The 18,380-nt window shown below is 37.7% G+C and overlaps 1 protein-coding gene across 2 annotated transcripts in view; it reads right to left on the minus strand.

The window, feature by feature from the left end:
* Positions 1 to 18,380, minus strand: part of SEMA5A (semaphorin 5A) — a 324,829-nt gene that overhangs the window by 236,563 nt on the left and 69,886 nt on the right. For both annotated transcript variants that reach the window (XM_050315083.1, XM_050315092.1), the window contains exons 2-3: positions 5,852 to 5,945; positions 4,806 to 4,904 (exon numbers count right to left, since the gene is read on the minus strand). The gene's annotated coding sequence lies outside the window, so the exon portion shown is untranslated. The remainder of the gene's footprint in view (positions 1 to 4,805; positions 4,905 to 5,851; positions 5,946 to 18,380) is intronic.

Raw genomic sequence — 18,380 nt, forward strand, 5'->3', positions numbered from 1 at the left:
AAACCACTTCACCATGATATTGATGGGACAGTTGCAGAGTGATCTAGCAGAAATTCTATATTGCTAATGTCACCATGATGCATTCTGGTTTTTTTTTTCACTACAGCCTTATCAATTTCTACAACTAATTACGTAACTGTACATAACCACATCTCTTTCACAGGAAAAATCCAGTGCAGCATTCATAGCTCTGCTTTTTGAAAGACACAAGCCTGTATTTATACTGTAATAAACACATCATATAGAAAGATGTTGAAAACACAAATTGAAACATGTTGCTCTCACTGTGAGAAATCTTTGCAAACCTTCAGTGCTCTTTAAATAATAAATAACTGAAGGTCATCTCATCAGGTTAAACGTGAGTTGTACTGCCAAGATAGAGAGTCTGCTACAGCTAGGCTGTGCTAGCTAGTACATGGATAAATAGGGATTTCAATTTCCAGGGCTGTCAATCTTGCATGTTTTCCAGCACTGGATTCCACTGTATTTTATAAAGATGCAATCTGAAGCCGAGTGAAAAATAATTCAAACTGCTTCAGCAGTGTTGCAGAAAGGGCTTCCAGAGCACACAGATTATACATACATTCGTGCATGCACTGCAAGTACAAAAACCTGTGTCACATGGAAAAAAAATATTTATTAATGCACCAAACCTGGATCAACAGAGTCACCTCAATGGATCTCAAAACAGTGCCCTTTTCTATAAATTCTTTAGACATTTTCAATCAAGATGAAAGAAAGGAACGCAAGAGACTTCAGGCAAATGAGAGATATCTGGAATACTTAAAGGCAGTTTCTGTATGGCAAGGAGTGTGACCTGGAGGAGGCAGCTGCGAGAGAAGCCAGTGGGGGAGAAGCTGAATCTTATCCCTAACAGAATTTTCAGTATATAAAAAAAAAAAAAATTATAAATCAAAGACCATTTAGTTTCACACCAGGTGTTAAAACCCTGCTTCTAGATGCCATTAATCTCAGAGATTTAACTAGCTTTAATGGTAAGAGTCTAATTTTCTGTAGTAAGAAACAAAGGGTCTTTCCATTAGACACAGTGACCTCATCCATTCCTCCCTGATCCTTCTTCACCCTGTATGCAGATTAAAGCACAGCACAATTCATCACTTCAGTGCAAAGTTGTTTGCAGCTCAGTGGTCTGTGGTTATGTCACATACCAGGCACAGTGTCTGAAAGAGAATGAAGCTTCTTCAACTCTGAAATTGCTATTGCTGCTTTGAAGCCATGCAGGTTCCTTTTAACAAAGAACAACAACTACTACTAATAAGCTTTTCACTGTTATGTTTAATTTGTTAAAATTTCACAAGCCCTCAACAAAGGGAAACCTCCAATCACTACACACACAGTGCCACAAGGAAGACACCAAAGGAGTTATAAGGGCCAGGAAGAAGGACTTTTCTTCACAAATGGATGAGCTCAAAGAATTAGGAGGGTAGGGAAATGGCTGACCTAAGCAATACTTTAAATTAGTAATGACCTATGTCACATACCTCTTCTTCTTCCCCTTGTAACCACTCCTATTCCATTTATCTAAAACCACACCCTTGTATCCCCTCTTCCTGCAAGAAAAATACTTTTTCATCAGGACTGTATATCACTATTTGAAATATTCGTACCATTTGTGTTTTTGCAAGTTTTGGCCATGTTACTTAGAAATCCTTAGTTTCCATTTCAGCTTTTTAGTCTCATTTTTGTTACTATTTTAACAAAATTCATTTTTACCAAGAGCAACTAACCTCTCTAATCTAATGCAAAAAACATTGTTTTCCCCATCTGTGTTTTCTGATTTCAAGTCCCCTTGGAAAACTTCCCAGAGGAAGTACAGATACTGATACAGGAAACTTGAATATTCTTTAATATTTGTATAGATCCATTTATCTGAGGTGCATAAACCACTGATGGAAAACCAAAGACACTGTTTCTTTCATTCCCAATATCTGCTTCTCTCTAAGCTCCTAAAATTCTGTTAATTCTTCAGAACTTTACTCAGTTTCTCAACCTTGCTTACTTACCTCTTTTCATTCAATTCCTTCAGATAAATTTACCTATTTTCTACTAATCTTCTCCTATGACCCTCTTTCTTCCAGTAGCCTTATCTGTTCTGGCCATTTCAACAGCTATCATTATGAAACCCTGCCACACTGTTAGCCTTTCCCCTTTGATGTCATAATACAACTCCAAAATTTTGCTTCTCAAATTAATTCACAAACACAGAAGTATCTCCAAATTCAGCACTCTTTTCTCATTGTCTTTTTACTCTCTCTAGACTTTGCTGTTTCATCTTGCTTATCTCTTCCCTCAAAGGATATTTGCTCTACAACAAAATGGGTGTCACTAGAACTTACATATTGAAAAAAGGAGTTCTGGTAATTCTTCTCTGCGTGAAAAGCACTACAGACTGTACAGAGAACACAGTAAGCAAAAAACTGAGATTTCTGGACTAAGAACTGAACTCTCAATGAAACAGCTTGAACATATTAAAACAAATTTAATTGTAATTTATCAAGTGCCAAAATAAGATTAAAAGCATTTATCTTACAATGAGGGAAAAGTCTCCAAGCACAGTGTGAGACCTCAAATTACATAACAGCTTAGCATTTTTAAAAATACTTTTAGCAACAGAGTTCTCTTCTGGGACTGCACCCTGCAACCTTACTGTTTATAAAATAGCATGTAAGAACCACCACAGTAGGTCAAGCTGGCTGTTTAGCCCAAATGAAATGACAAAACTGGCTCACGCAAAACATTCAGCCTGACCTACTACTCTGTCTCCAGGACCAGCCAAGAGCAGATGTTTAGAGTGGAAACTAGCGCAGTCACATACAATATTCTCTCCCAATCTCCCCAAAACACTGCACACTTCCCACAGCTTGCCACTTAGTAACTTCCTTGCCTAGAGGTAATGACTTTATTGCTTCTTTTTTTTTTTTAATTCCTCTTTTTTTTCCACCATTTTTCCAATTTTGTTCAGTAGCTCTATGCACCCATGAAGCACACATATTATGCTGTGGCAGGAAATTTCAGAATGACTTATTACGCAAAAAAAAAAAACACTAATTTTTCTAGCTTTAAAACTGTTCCCTGCCTGTTTCATCTCATATCTTTTCTAATACAAAATTAGGTGGCACTGAGTATGCATTTTCCATCCATACACCTCACAGCTTTTATAATTTTATAGACAGCAAGCTTTAGCATCTGGTCACTATCTCTTTTCCGGTATGGAGGCTCTCATCTAGTTAGTTGTTCCTGTATGTATGCCGCTCCATGGATGTCTTCTGCATCCTGCTGCCCCTCTTCATTCTTTTTGCCCTTCTCTGAAACCTTTCCAGTTCTACCCACTCGTTCTGAGATGAGGACATCAGAACAGCACACCATATGCTGGTTAGGTGGGATCTCTGGGAGACATCCAGTCTGGACCAATCACTAAAAGCCACAGTAGGTCAGGGCAGCTGTAGCACTGTCCAACTAAGACGTGAAAGCTCCCACTGGGAGAGATGCCACGCCCACTCCACCCCCAGGTAACTTTATTCAGTGCTGTACTACCCTCCTCTTGAAAACGTTTTTCCTAAAATGCCCAGTCAGAATATTTAATTTGCAATCTGTACATGTTAACTCCCTGTTGCATAGTTTGACACAACCAAGAACGTTGGTTCCATCACCTTTGTAAGCATGATTCAAGTAGTTGAAGGCTAATATTAACCAGTTCTTAAATATCTTCTTAATCAGGCATTTATACATAGAAATCAGTTCTTTCTCAGTATCTCTCCTATATTATCCAATGTCCTTTCTAAAACATATATGCTAATATAATTTTTAATTAATCCACAAGAGGTTTCTAGGCTCCCTGATTCCACATGAACGCTTTCTGAAATATGGCATAAAATCAGACATCTTCAAGAACTCAACTGCTGAGACATTTTAAAGCAAGAGGTTGCATGCCACAGTCTGTAGCTATTTCCCTCTACCATTCCTAAAAAAACCTGGTTAAACTACATCTGGACCTGTTAAATTGGGAATGTGCAATTTGTTCCACTATCTCCCCTACAAATACTTCCAGCTGGGAAAGGCAATCCTATAAGCCTCCCATAAGAAGGGTTCCAAACAGGAACCACCCCATGCTTTTCAGTGGTGAGCACAAAAACGCAAGGATCACTTAGTTTTCTGCCATTGGTTTATCTCAGATCATTCATTTCATATTGTCATTATACACAGGCTACAAAGACTCTATAGCTAGCTTCCGGCTATTGGTGTGATTGAGAAAAATGTTTATTAATTTTATGTTTATATAGGGGAATGTTTTGGCCCTATTTCCTTCTTTGAACATTGACACAGCTTTTTTTCAGATGTTCTCTTGCTTTTAATAGTCTCCTATACCTTGTCATTTAGCTATACAGACTTCCTTTTTCCTAGGACATTTTTAGACTGAGGGTAAGCATTTATGTGGACAACATCCTGAAATAGTACCTCTGCCACCTACAAACATGTTACTCTTACAGTTCCCCTTACAATTTTTTTTTGAACAAACAACCCAATTTTTAGATAGTTTTCTTTTTTGAGCGCAGTTTAGGAAAGGCAAGAAGAGAGGAAATTTGCAGGTTCTATTTCTTGCATTCCAGCCTTTTCCATTTCTTGAATTTCCTTAGGTTAGGGAAAATAGAAAGGCAGAATAACTGTAATGGTCTACAAAGCCATCTCACAAGTCTTTTTACAGACATCGTCTTACAATCTTTTTATGACATCACCATCAATGAATGGTGATGACATCACTAAACAAAATACAGTTGCTTACCTACCTTTTAGTCACCATCCCTCTGTAATCACCTACTGCCTCTGTCAAACGTTTGTGCAAAGTTTAGCACAGCGGGGTCCTGGGTCTACTTCGTAGTATGCTCCTAGGAGTCAAAAGAGAAATAATAGGTATTGAAGAGACAGCTCATCAGCAATTCTCAGACATTTTTAGCAGACATAAAGCATGCCTCCCAAGACAATAAATTAGAAATGTAAGGTGCTTTAACTACACAGTGTGAACAAGAACCATCACTAAAATTAAACATGCCTAAGACATAGGTTGAAATCTGTCCCTGAGTGAAATCCATGACAAAATTCAGATGGGTAAAAATTTAGTATTCTTTCATTTTTCCATAAAACATAAAGTTCAAGACCAAAAAAAATGCACTTACTGTCTAATATCTCAAAACAATACAAAAGACATTTTCAAGCAAGAGATGCATCATTAAGCACACTTCAAGATGTTAACTCATTTTGTAGGAATGACGAAGACAATATAATATTCACAAAATTATCCTGTTTTTTCTTTATTGAAACAAAGAAGGTACTGCTAATCATACTGCTATCTCCACTTGAAACAGCAAGACAGGAACCACATAGCAGTTTCCTGCTCTCAATACCCCAAGATTCACTTCACAAGAAAAACCAGTAATATTCCGTCCACTACAAGCTTTCTTTTCCTAGACTGAGAATGTCTATGCACAAAACAAATACACTAGCAATCAACAGTTCACCCTTGAACCTAAACAGAGACATGAGGCAAAAAAGAGTCATTGTTCCACTCTATTGACTCACTTATACAAAATTACTGTACTAGATGACTGGAAGTGCTTGCAATTTTTTTTCCAGGGCTTTCCTGACCTATGAGAGTCTCAGGAGATCTGCCAAATGCATATAAGCAGTACTGCATAAAAACATTTGCAAACATCATATGACCAAGAAGAACTCTCTAGGTTAGACAACAAAGTTCCTGTTACCAAGTACTTCAGATTATAATTTACATGTTTTCTTCTAAATTAAGAATCTATATCATATGCACACATATACACACCCTTCTGTGAAATTCAGCGATGTCAAACTCCTCTGTAGAAGTTGCCAAAAGCAGACTTAGATAGTGTTCTTCATGGCACAGGAATCAATCGAAGCTAAAAGAGAGAAAATCACTTTCAATTTCGCAGTCCAAGGTGGTAGTAGAAGCTTGTCAAGAAGACCTTGCATCACCTTTTCTTTGCCTCACACTTTTCAGAAATGCAAGGACAAATTTAAAACTTGGAAAAGGACCAAATTCTGCTTTTTATATTACTATGTACCAGAGAATACTTGAACACCTCAGCATAACTACCAGCCACCCATGCATGTTGATGACAAACTACTCTGTGACATTCAGTCTGTCAAGTAATTAATTATAACTGTTACCATGCAGTAAGCTTTACAGGTAACTACAAGAAACCCATCTCTAAGATGCAGCATGCTAGTGATTTATGTACACACTCACTCACACCAGAATGAGCAGCTGAATTATTATGCTTTGAAACATTACAAAGAAGGTTGTATACCTCAATTTTTCTAAACAAGCCCAACAGTACTAGCTTTCTCTATATGCATTTCAATCTGCCCGCTCTCCCTTCACCACTGGCTTCATGATTCTTACTTCTCTATAAACATCTCAGATTTTATTTTATTAAAATGAAAGCTTTGGCAAGTTTACTTTTATTCTAATCCTAATAATTACCTAAACGAAACTGGAAAGCAGAGTATGAATCCATCTTACCGATTTAGGGAAAACACGAAAACACACCCACAAACCAACTCATAAAGGTTGCGTTTCTACAGATTCACCGCTTGCTTCCCTTACACTTCTTCATATGCCAACCCTGCTGCTCCTATTACTGTGGTGGAACTCTAATTGGGCACAATACAGTACATGCTGAGGGTAAGATAACACCAGAAACTAGTCCGAATATTCACTTAGTTAAGGTAAAATTAGGCTAACTCCGCCAACACCAAACCAGTCTTATACAAATTGTAAATAAGGCCACCAAAATCAGAACACTAACTGCAAAAAAACCCACATCAATTATTTTACTGGGAGATACACAACCATGTTTTAGTTTAATCTTGCTTTGGTTTATCATTTGCTAAAGTAAAAAGACTACAGTGGCTTTGTCTCATACCTGAGTCTCCTACTATTTCCTTTCAAAATGACTTCTGAAACTGATAATCAGTTTCAGTTTAACACAAAAAATTTTATGAAAATGGTCACAGAAAACAACAGACAAACTCACTTTCCAAACAGATGTTTGCCTCCACTCTCAATGATAGAGCCACATGAGAGGGAAATTCAGCCGTGGTACATTTTATTTGCCCAGAAGCACATAAATTTAAAAGAGGGGGGGGGATAAAATACAAATGGATAAAAATATACAAAAGTGTATTCTAGTTGTACACTAGTAGAAGAAATCTTCACTAGATTTAATAATAAACACATAGGAGTGCTGTTTTCTGCTGCTGATAGAATATGGTACTGGTTATGATAGAATATGGTTACTGATATGACCAAGCAGTATGATTAAATCTGGCAGGGATGTGGAGGAGAGCACACACACAGTTAAGAGCCTTTGCTGTTATATAGCTGTGGGCACTGTACTCACATCTGTCTAGTACACTTGAAAAGATATTTGGCTACACACTGAATTGAGCAAAGAAATAATAGCAGCATGTCTAGACATCATGGCTCGTCTGCACGCTGAGACTTCCCACTTCTGTTACAGCTGCATGGCATTACTCAGGCAGTGTGCCACAGCAGCTACCTCACCTTACCCAGTCACCTGGGAGCTTGTCCAGGACTCAGGATTTTCATACAACACCTGAATGACAAGCAGTGTTCACCTCACAACACAAAAAGGAACACCAAATGGGATAAGAATATGCCTGCTCCACATCACTCCACCAGCCAGCAGTGACTTTTCCTCCACAGAGATGATAGCATGAGTTAGGTAAGCTGCTTCTAGTGACTTCTGCTGATGTTGGTGGGGCTGAAGTAGAAGCATCAGGAACACCAGGTAGATGGGCTTATCCCCACTTCAGTGTTCTCACTGTCTTTGCACAGGAGAACTGAGCAAATGTAAGCAAACTTTATATACTGCTTAAAATACTATTGAACACATTATTTGCTTTGGTTGATATATGGCAAGAGAGAAAATCTTGACAAAACCAGACATGTACCAAAACTGAAAAGGATGGAGGGAAATAAGAGCAGGAATAAAAAGACACAAATATTTACCTTCCTCCAAAACATACCTGCATTATGAAAATATATCCTACTTTCAGGTATGAATCACAGATGAATTGTTACAACAACTGCTATCTACAACCTTGTGCTCTCATTAAACCTAGCTTATTTACTCGACTAAAGAATGCACATGGAAAGATGGCAATTATTAAGGAGAATCTAGGCATAAGGAACAATGGAAGAAATAAGAATATCTTCCTTATAAAGTAACATTTTGCTTACATGCTTTTCCAATCACAATATCAGACAGAGTAAAACCAAAACAAAACAAATGTAGGAATTTTAATGCAAAAGCACAACAAATGAAAAATCAATCACATCCTCGAACACGTCCCTGTCACTGCTGCTTGAGACCACAAAACCAGGCCCCCTAACCGCAACCTTAACAGACCAACGCCTGCAGACATACACTGCAGAACAGAAAATCAATGTATGGAGTGCTACACCCACGTCTGTTCCACATGCAGAGCTGGAAGCTTACAGATCTTGACATATGTGCCTACCAGCTCAACTCAAAAATCACATCTGGACAAAACAGGAGCAGTACGAGGACTCTCTGAAGTCCCAGCATTGTTCTTGACTTGCTGAGCACAAACTCCAAGTTATGAACAACTGTGGACATCCGTACACATGTACTGCCACATGGAAATTACATAAGCAATAGATCTGAGTGCAACAGACTCACTGCACTTGCTGTAACATGTGCCAATGTTCAGGAATATGAGCCCTGGTCATATTCTGCATACTGCTAGCTATACTATTAGCCATGGTATCTCTTTTTTTCCAGTTTTACTAAAAGGGAAGGTCTTTAACATTAGTTCCATAAATTACATACAGCTTTAACTCTATTTACAGTAACACTTTTCCACTTGGCCAAAATAAGAAAAAATGTACAGACTGGAGTGCCAGGACAGGAAACGTATTGCTAACAGGAAAGAATAGATCAGAATATGTGAAGTTACCAGTCAGCCAGAGCTCTCTGTCTGAAAATTATAAAACAGAATGACATAACATTCATTTGGCTTTGCAGGGATTTGACTAATAATAGCTCATTTAAAGCCACTGAACTTGCCCCACTACTTGCTTTAACTCTATCAAGGTCAAAGTGACAGGACATGCTAATGTACATTTAACCTTTTAATCAACCACCACAGATTTATAGTCTAAGAGCAGCACTTTGGTCTTGGAAAAAAAAAAAAAACCACCAAAAAAACAACAACAACAACAAAAAAAAAAAAAAAAAAAACCACCATGGCTCCCAAAATAGTAATTTTTAAAGTATAACACATTATTAAGACTGTTGACAGAACAAACAGTATTACTTATTTTAAAATGGTAGAGATGGAGAAAAACAGTAATAAAGGATAAATTATTGTGGTCTTGCTCCCACTGAAGTCATGTTTTTTCATGAAGACTTCAAAGAGCAGGGGAAACATGGCCTTTATCCAACTTTCTACAAATTACACAACTGAATAATTTCATTTAAAATAAATCAGTTCTGATACAACTCTGATTCCCTTGAATTTGACAGCAAAACTTCTGAAAGTATTTATTCTTGAGTGTTACACCATTTATCCTTGTGTATTTTTGCTCTCTGACTGAAGCCTACAGGACATTTCTAGTGCTCTGTTGCCACTGATATTTGCTGCTTACATGTCTCCAAACTTTTACATGATTTTCTGAACATGAATTTCACTGGTTTGATAATCCAGGCAGACTTTTCCAGTTCCAGGATACTGACATGAATAACACCTTTTACCACCTTTCAGCCAAATGGTGCTAGTACTGAGGACACAAAAGGCTGAAATCATCACAACCAGAGAAATCAACTTCATAATGAAAGTCAAAGAAAAAATTATTAAACACTGTAGCACAATGTACGCTAGATGTATTTGTGTGTGTTTGTCTACAAGACTTAGTTAAACTAAATGTTTCTGGCATTTTGGGGTGTTCTTAAGATGAAACGTAATAGATGTTTTGTGTTTGCTTTGGGTGTGGGGTTTTTTTGTTTGGGGTGTGTGTGCATGTGCATTTTAATATTGGAGAAGTATCGCGGGGGGGGAGTGTTATCCCCCCAGGAATTGACCCTCGTGGCACACCTTGTTAAGGAGACACTCACACAGGAGTGACCCACAAAATGGTGTTTATTAAAACAAGATGTCAGTTTATATACAGGGGAGTATAGAAGAATTGGGAACAAAGGAGGGATTCTTGCCAGGAACATCAAATCCTGAGGGTCAGTGATAAGAGGAATGGAGGGATTGGCCACAGGGAATATGTCCAGCCATATAGGGAGAAGGGAGAACTGGGGAGGAAAGGAAGGAGTGGTCTGGGGTACAGACAGGGAGTTCTACAGAGGTTTGTGAGGCTGCATCCTGTATCTGGGTCTCAGGCAACCCCTAACAGCTGCAGCTGTTAGAGAACTTCCACATAAACTTCTTCCTCTGAGGCTTCCTTGCAGCCCTTCTGCATCTTTCTCCATTCTCTGTAGGCTCCTGCTGGTCCACCCCCGACAGAGAAGGATACCATGCAACGGCCTTCTTGACAAATTTCCTTTCTCCCCCAAAATGAAACACTGAAAAGCTTCTACCTCTTCTACAACTTTCACTTATAAGAAATATAGTCTTAACGTCACTCCACTCACCCTAATAAGAGCACAGCTGTCCATGGGATAAAATGTTATTCCTCTTACGGAATTCTGCCCAGTCATTTCATGTCCTAACTGATTCTCCAACTTAGGTGGCAGACTGATAACTGATGTTAGCATGTAAACCTTAATTTTAATTGTTCACCATGTAAGTTCTCCAATATCTATGACAATTTAGGAAGAACACGCAAAACAATCTACACACTTAGTCTGCATGAAACCAAACAGTTGCTCTTTTTCTTTCATTAATGAGTATATGGCTCCTTCATTTTCCAAAGAAGGCAAGTAAGCTAAGAAAGGTAAAACCAAAACTATAGGTATCACAGAAGATAAATACTAAGCAAATGTATCTTTGAACATGTAACCATAAAAATATTGTTTCTCTGACCTTTTGCAAAAACCAGTGAACATTTTCATTCTAGTTTTAAAAAATTCAAATGAAGTTTAGATGACAGACACCTTTTAGAGAAAAAAAATTAGTCTGCAACTCCCAAGAAAGTCCTGGTTTTTATTTGATATTCTGAAATACATTTGCTGTACTGTGGGATACCAGCTGATACATTTTCCGTAGCATAATTAATTCGGAGACATCTGCTTGCTAGCAGACCAAGGATTAATCTTGGGGTTATGAGGGCTGGATTATAATTCTCACTCAGGAACTGATTTGTGGTGCAGCTTTGAGAACCTTGATCTGTCCCCACTTCACCATTAATGTGAAGATGCCCTTTCATATAGCTTATTTTCTTTAAATAAAACACAAGTTTTTATATATCTCAATGAACTGCGTTGTGAAAACTGCAGTTCCAATAAATAGTGAACTCCTGAGCATAGTGACAATTTCAGAAAACATTTATGGATATGTTCTCTCATATGTTCTCTCAGAGAACCCAGCTGCCTTCTGGAGAAACAGGACTGAACAGATTCATGTAGGTACTGCAGATGCCAAATAATAACAAAAAGACTAATCCTGAATATTGCAGCTGCTGATAATGCTTGTTGCCTAACAATGTAGAAAGTATTACACTCGCTATTGCCTACAGCATGCACTGTTACAGAGAGAAAAAAAAAAAGCAGTGATATGTTGTCTGGGAGAATCCAAGATGATAGTCTGAAGAGGAAAATTCAGCTCAGTGCATATAGCCTGAGGTTATGAGAAAAGTGTCTCCTAATATGCAACAGACTCCCATAATTGTGCAGCTGAAGTAATAATACCCCAACAAAATGCCATTACAATGTACAGTGTTTAAAAACTGTGCCAGTTTCCACGCATGTTGGTTTATTCCACAAGTTAGCTTATCCACTTTGTTACTCAAAATGTTCCAAAATGATTTAAAGAAATCATATCCACTACATTTTAAAGACAAGAGAGCATATTGAATCCCAGGTAAGTCTAATAATTTTTTTTTTTTTAAGTATCAGGAAAACAGGTAGATTTGTAGTCTCTTTTTCCAAATGGAGGGAGAGGTTCTTAAGCAACACTGGGGGAATGTGACATCAGTTGGTGCAACACATCAACAAGCTTTATAAAATTTAGGTTCCCAGCCCAAAGGTGTTGGAATCATCTATGATATAAGACTATGAGAGAGAGTTAACAACAGTTTCTTAGTCTATGGTGCTTTCATATTCTGTGTCATTTTTTTTCCTGACTTTGATTGGTCTCCTTCAATGATGGATGCATTCCCTTTTTCCATTTGAGCATGCATGAGAGAAAGACAAAAGTTAACATATCCATCACCAGAGCCAGAACACAGCTCAGTCCATCTGGTACCATAGATTGCAAACTGATGCGCTCCCCTTCGCCCAGCAAGATTCTTAGCTCTTCTATTCTCTCTTCATCATGAAGTTGAATGCTTGGGGGTTTGTTTGTTTGGGGTTTATTTTTAGGCAACTGTAGATATAGCAAGAATATGGTGGTTGCGATATGGACATATTCCAAGACTTGTCTGAAATATTCTTACCAAGGGCCAAATGTTTTCCCCATCAGCAGTGAAAGCATTCAACGCTTTGGCATTCTTCTAGCAGCCTATCCCTCCCTTTGCCACCCAACATGCATGCACACTCCCATCTCCCCGGCTGCTCACAGTGCTGAAGCAATCACAAATGCCTCAGGCTAAGCAAATATACAGAGGTAAACACTTTAGTTCTGGGCATCCTCCCAGAGAGGACACACATAATAATTTCCAAGCTCCTCAACATATTTTTTTTTCTTGTGTTCAGTACTAACAAAATTAAGGAAGGAGAAGAGTTTAATATAGGAGTAGGATCCCTGTCAAGAATTTCATTACAATACCTAGGTCATCAGAAGCTGTTAGCAAACATCTATCCTCTGTTGTACACTAGGCTTAAATGATAAAGCAGAAAACAGATTCCAAAGTTACTCAGCACTGTGCCCACAGTGAACTTCCTTTCACAGCCCCCTTGCCCTCCTCCAGTATCTCCAATCCACAGAACCTGCACTTATTTTCTAGTACCATATTACATTCACACTAAGTAGAGCATGAAGTACATGATTCTGAATTCACCACACTGGTGTCCCACATGTTCACCTCAGGCAGCACAGAAGGAATACCTGGATCTGATTTTGCTTCTGTATTTCAAGTCTGCTTGAGATCCCAATTTCACGTAAAAACACAACATAAAAGGGAGCAAGAAGTTTGATGGCTGGTGCTGGGGGTGATCTACAGTTTTGGTGCTCAAGCTCTGGGAGAATTTATGCAGAAAAGTATGCAGAGGCACAGGCAAATTGTCCTGAGGAAAATTTATTAAAATACAATGTTAATTTCAGAATCAGGTATTGGTTTTCGTTATCTTTGACAATTCACCAAGAAGCACAATTTAGATGGTAATTTATAACTTAATTGTATGAAACAGTAATACATACAGAACTAACTGCAGTAAACTGACCAATAAACAGGGAACTCCTATTAGTAATGCCTTTAGGAATATTCAAGAACTTGAATGGTGAAACAGAAGATTTTGCTTACTAGGACATGATGGTAGGATTCATGTCCTGTGTACAAAGGCCTGTACGATTCCACTGTTTCTGATCACATGTAATTATATAAGAAGAAAAAGGCATTTTATTTGAACTTCTGCATCAGAGCAAGCCTCCAAAGTTTTCCTAAAACAACTGCAGGAAATAAATAGCACAAACAAGGAGAAGAAAGAACAAAGACACACCCAACTTGATATGGAAATCCTGATGTTAAGACTGGTATTCCCTTCAGAAATACAAACAATACTGCTGGAAAAGTTGCCATATTTCAAAGTTCTCATCCTCCTTCAAAGGTAAGAGAACTTGAAACAATGCAACAAAGAGAAACTGTACCGCTGATAAATATGTGAGATAATCATACTTTGTCTAAGAAAAGGTTCAAACTCTACCACAGACTAAATATATATGCCTGCCTGCCCATGCTGCATTTGTTAGTGCTTTAATCCACCACACAACTTATTCTCTCACTTTCTACCCCAAGGTCTGAATTTTTTCAAAACAAATTTATTTGGCTTTCGCATTACATTGTGCTGGAGGCAGTATTGATACATAGAGATTGCAAATGAAAATTAGACCACACAGAAGGGTATACTAAATTATCCCATATAAAAACAATGTTAAAATGGGATTTAAATAGTATAACATTAAAGTAATAGGGTTAAAAATACATTACATTTTGATAAAAAATTGTAGTATTTTAAAATCATTACCACAGACAAGATGAAACTGAACAAAAATGTGTAAACAACAGGAAATATGAAAGCACATTTAAACCTCCAGACCACTTCAAATTTCTGTTTACTTACGCTGTGTGTGTACTAAATGTGCATATAAATATTAGTAGTAGCTCCAGAATTGATGCAGCTGCATATTAAGAACATTTCAGGTTTCTTTTATTTTTCCTTTATTTTTCTTACTTTGTTTTTCTCAATAAGAAGATTTCATGGTAAAGCCACTGCTTTAACAAGGATGAGGCATATATTATGCACAGCTTAGTTTTAGGGGGTCTGTCAGGTATTTGGAGTAGTTTTTTGTAATTTAGAGAACAAGCTCAGGGCTACATTTCATAGTTTCCTTCCGACGCTCTCCCTAGGAAGCATTCTTATTCTCTCATCCAAAAAAATGAGTAGGTACAAAGATCCTTTTGAATTACCTGCTCACAAATTCACAGAAATGTCTATTTCCTCTTGCCACAACATGGGAATATTTTTGTGCACGGCACCTCCATCTCCTCAGGGTTAGGACCTGTGCTCTTCATTCTGCCATCGTGACACCACACAGTTGGTGCTGGTCTGGAAGTGCACATCACTTTGCACATCCAGCACACCTCTCTGGTTCTCTCCCTCAGAAACTTCTCATGGTGAACACTTTAATTTATCAGAATTCTAATTTAAACTTCTCTTTCCTTTTAGCAATGGGAAGAAGGACTTAATCCAAAGGGAACATTTACTCGTAAATATGCAACCTTGACTTACTGGAAATCTTAGCATCCTAGCAGGGCACTCAGCAATGTTTTCACCAGACAGTCTGGCAGAAGTTTCTTTATTCTGCTCTGTCTTAATCAACTTAAAATGATGCAACTGTTTGAACTAGTTTCAGGACTACACTATGTTGTTAATAGAAGAGCCTTTTCTTTCCCAAAATCAATCTATTTAAAACAAAAATCAATATTTGTGTTGGTTTTTTTCCCCCCCTCCTTAATTTCTGTTAATTTCTTATCCCCTCTCTCCTTTCTCAGTGGTAGAAAAGAACCTAAACCAGTTTATCTGCTACTGTTAGCCTCCACTGCCAATCAAAATAAAGTCAAAGGATTACAAAAATGAAAATATGTCTTTTACTTTTGTTTGTGTCCACATATTTCTATGCAAAGAGTTATCTTCAGATGATTCCTCTAGTGACAACAAAGATTTGAGTCAGTCTTAATTGTGTTGCATCTGGAGAACTTGGTCTTTGAGAGATCAAATAAACCTCCCCAGTTACCCAAAATTAGGCCCCAATTACATAAAAATGTTCATCTTCATAAAATTTTAACCTATGTTACAGTCTCTACTCGTTCCCAAAAAATCCTCTTAAGGTCACTGTTCAGATGCAGCAACATTCAGAAGAAGATTTTCTCTACCAACTTCCAGAAAGAGATCCTTTACACTGCTTTGTGTGCTACTAGTAGAAATCACTGGGAAAAAAATAGGAAAGGTTTCTCTATTTCCTTGTTGGAACACGCTCTTCCCCAGAAGACCTATGGGTCCTGTAGTTTGTTGCTAAAGCCCCAGAGCAGGGAGAGCAAATAGAGAATTTGGCAGTTAATACAGTTTGAGATGCAGAGCTGGGCAGTTCTGGAGGTAGAGACCAAAGAGCAGGGAAAATAAAGATAAGCACCCTATTTTTACTTTATTATGCACATCTTGTTACAGCAGGTTGGTGATATATCTCAGAGCTGTTAGAACAGAGCTTATTGGCACAAAACACAAAGCAGGACCTATCCTCCTCTGACTCAGTAATTCCTTGCCCCTCTACCCACTAAATGGTAGTTCAGAAAAATACTAACAATAAAAGACAGGAATAAACACTTCTTGATACACCAATTTCAGGTATACAGGCTGCCTTCCTTTTTTACAGAGTATGAGGATCATCTCTTTTTATAATGGGTAGTCAGGAAAACAATTCATTTTCCTATAGAGCATTAGTGGGAAAGCGCTGCATAGCCTGTAAATGCAAAAGTAGATCCCATTTGAGAGGCAGAAAATCTAGATTCAGTGACTGAAAGAAATCAAAACTAATATTGAAATGCAAAGAATAAGGCAAGTCATTAAGTGAGAGGTTAATAAACTCAGCACCAAGAATCTTGTGCTTGTTTACACATTCTTACATGCTTAAAACTGCAACAAGAGACAGTGCTATTTGCTGTTTGCTGACAACAGACCAATTCATGTCCCATTTTTGTGTGTCTTGAAACATCTGTAAATCACAAGAGTCATTAGAGACAGGTATAAAGTTAGATGGATAGGCTATGTGCACTATGGTTTCCTTGGTTTTTTTTTGTTTTGGTTTTTTTTTTGTTTTGTTTTGTTTTGTTTAATAGAGTAGAATTTACTGCAATTTCTAACAGAGGATATAGTACTGGGATTTAAGACATCTGTTGTTTTTTTCAGGTTCAGAGCTTTGCTTGAAGTTTTTAAATTAAAATCAGTTTTCTCAAAAAAGCTGAAATTAATAAGGGGAAGCTGAAAGAGAAAGTTACAGTTATCACAATATTTTCTCTATATCCTATTGAGTGACATGTTTGGAAATGTCAAAGTCTTTTGACAAAAAAGTATGACAAAATTGACAAGCTCATTTTCAAGGCACTTCATCTGTACAGTGGGGTATGAAGTCAATAAAAGCAGTTAGTGCTACTCAAGAGCACCTCAGTTCTGACTCCCTGAAGTGAATAGTGGAAATCTTGTGGGGAAACCTGTATAAAAACTAAGTTAGCTCACCTAGTACTGCTAACTGCATATGCTACATACTGCATCGGAACATAGTTTATTTCTTTTGGCATTTTCTCCCATTCTGCCTTACCCTATGTTTTCCATCAAATAGATTATGTCAGAGCTTTTCCAGTGCTCTTTTACTTGCCCCTGTGTATCAGCAATTCACAGAAAGCAAAACATGGAAAAGTCAGAAAAATAACATAAGCCTGCAACCCCTTTCTTAGGATGTACTCAACAAAAATTGCCTCAGAAGAAACATCACCTTCATTTGCAACAGCATAACCAAGGGGAGTAGCTTTTATTTTCTTTCAATTTTTTTTTTACAGACACACTACTTACAAAGTGTGATCCACCTCCTTAGAGAAAAAAGACTGGTTAAGAGTGCCAGAGATGTCCCCTTGATGGCAAAGGAACAGGGAAAGTTGGAAAGCAGCAACCATGGTAAAAATTTCTTATAGGTCACTATAAGCATTCCCACTGGTCTCCACAAAACACCAAACAAACAAGACTGGAATTCATTCAACTCCGGTTTCAGCCTTTGAATACCTTCAATTACTCCCAAAGGACTAATGAGGAAGCCAGTACTCCACCTCATAAGAAATACTGACAGTAAGAAACCAAGAAGCTTGGTACTGTGCACAAGATGAAGCTCACCCTTAAAATACTGGGAGAGATAGTAGCAGAAGTGAATTTTTAATGAATCCAACATTTCCAATAATTTCATCCTACAGTAGAAGAGCATTCATTTACTTTGCCTTTCTTCCCAGATAGTCTTATTTTTAAATCATCTGTATCACAAAATGGTTCTATCAATATATTACAAAATGCAATAAGGTCCTCTGAAACAAGCTGGATGTGAGACTATTAGCAAGGGAGAACTATGTGTCATGTAAGAACAGTTCTGGATGGATTTTGACAAGTTGCTCAGTTCAGACAAGTTATATCATTTCAGTTGCTTCTCTACAGCCCAAAATGCATCTTAGACAAGACAGACTTACATGAAGATGTGGGTAAACTCTTGTTTGCAACACAATAACTATATCTGATCCTCAAGAAAACTGACCACCATGCAAAATTGTTTATATTTACTGAAATACTAGACATTCTTCCCCTTCCACAGAAGAACTAGTACTTATGCTCAAAGACATACTTCACCATTGATTCTTTTTTGAAATT

Source organism: Myiozetetes cayanensis, unplaced genomic scaffold (genome assembly GCF_022539395.1).
Source record: "Myiozetetes cayanensis isolate MyiCay16 unplaced genomic scaffold, myiCay2020 scf1, whole genome shotgun sequence".
Classification (NCBI taxonomy): Eukaryota; Metazoa; Chordata; class Aves; order Passeriformes; family Tyrannidae; genus Myiozetetes; species Myiozetetes cayanensis.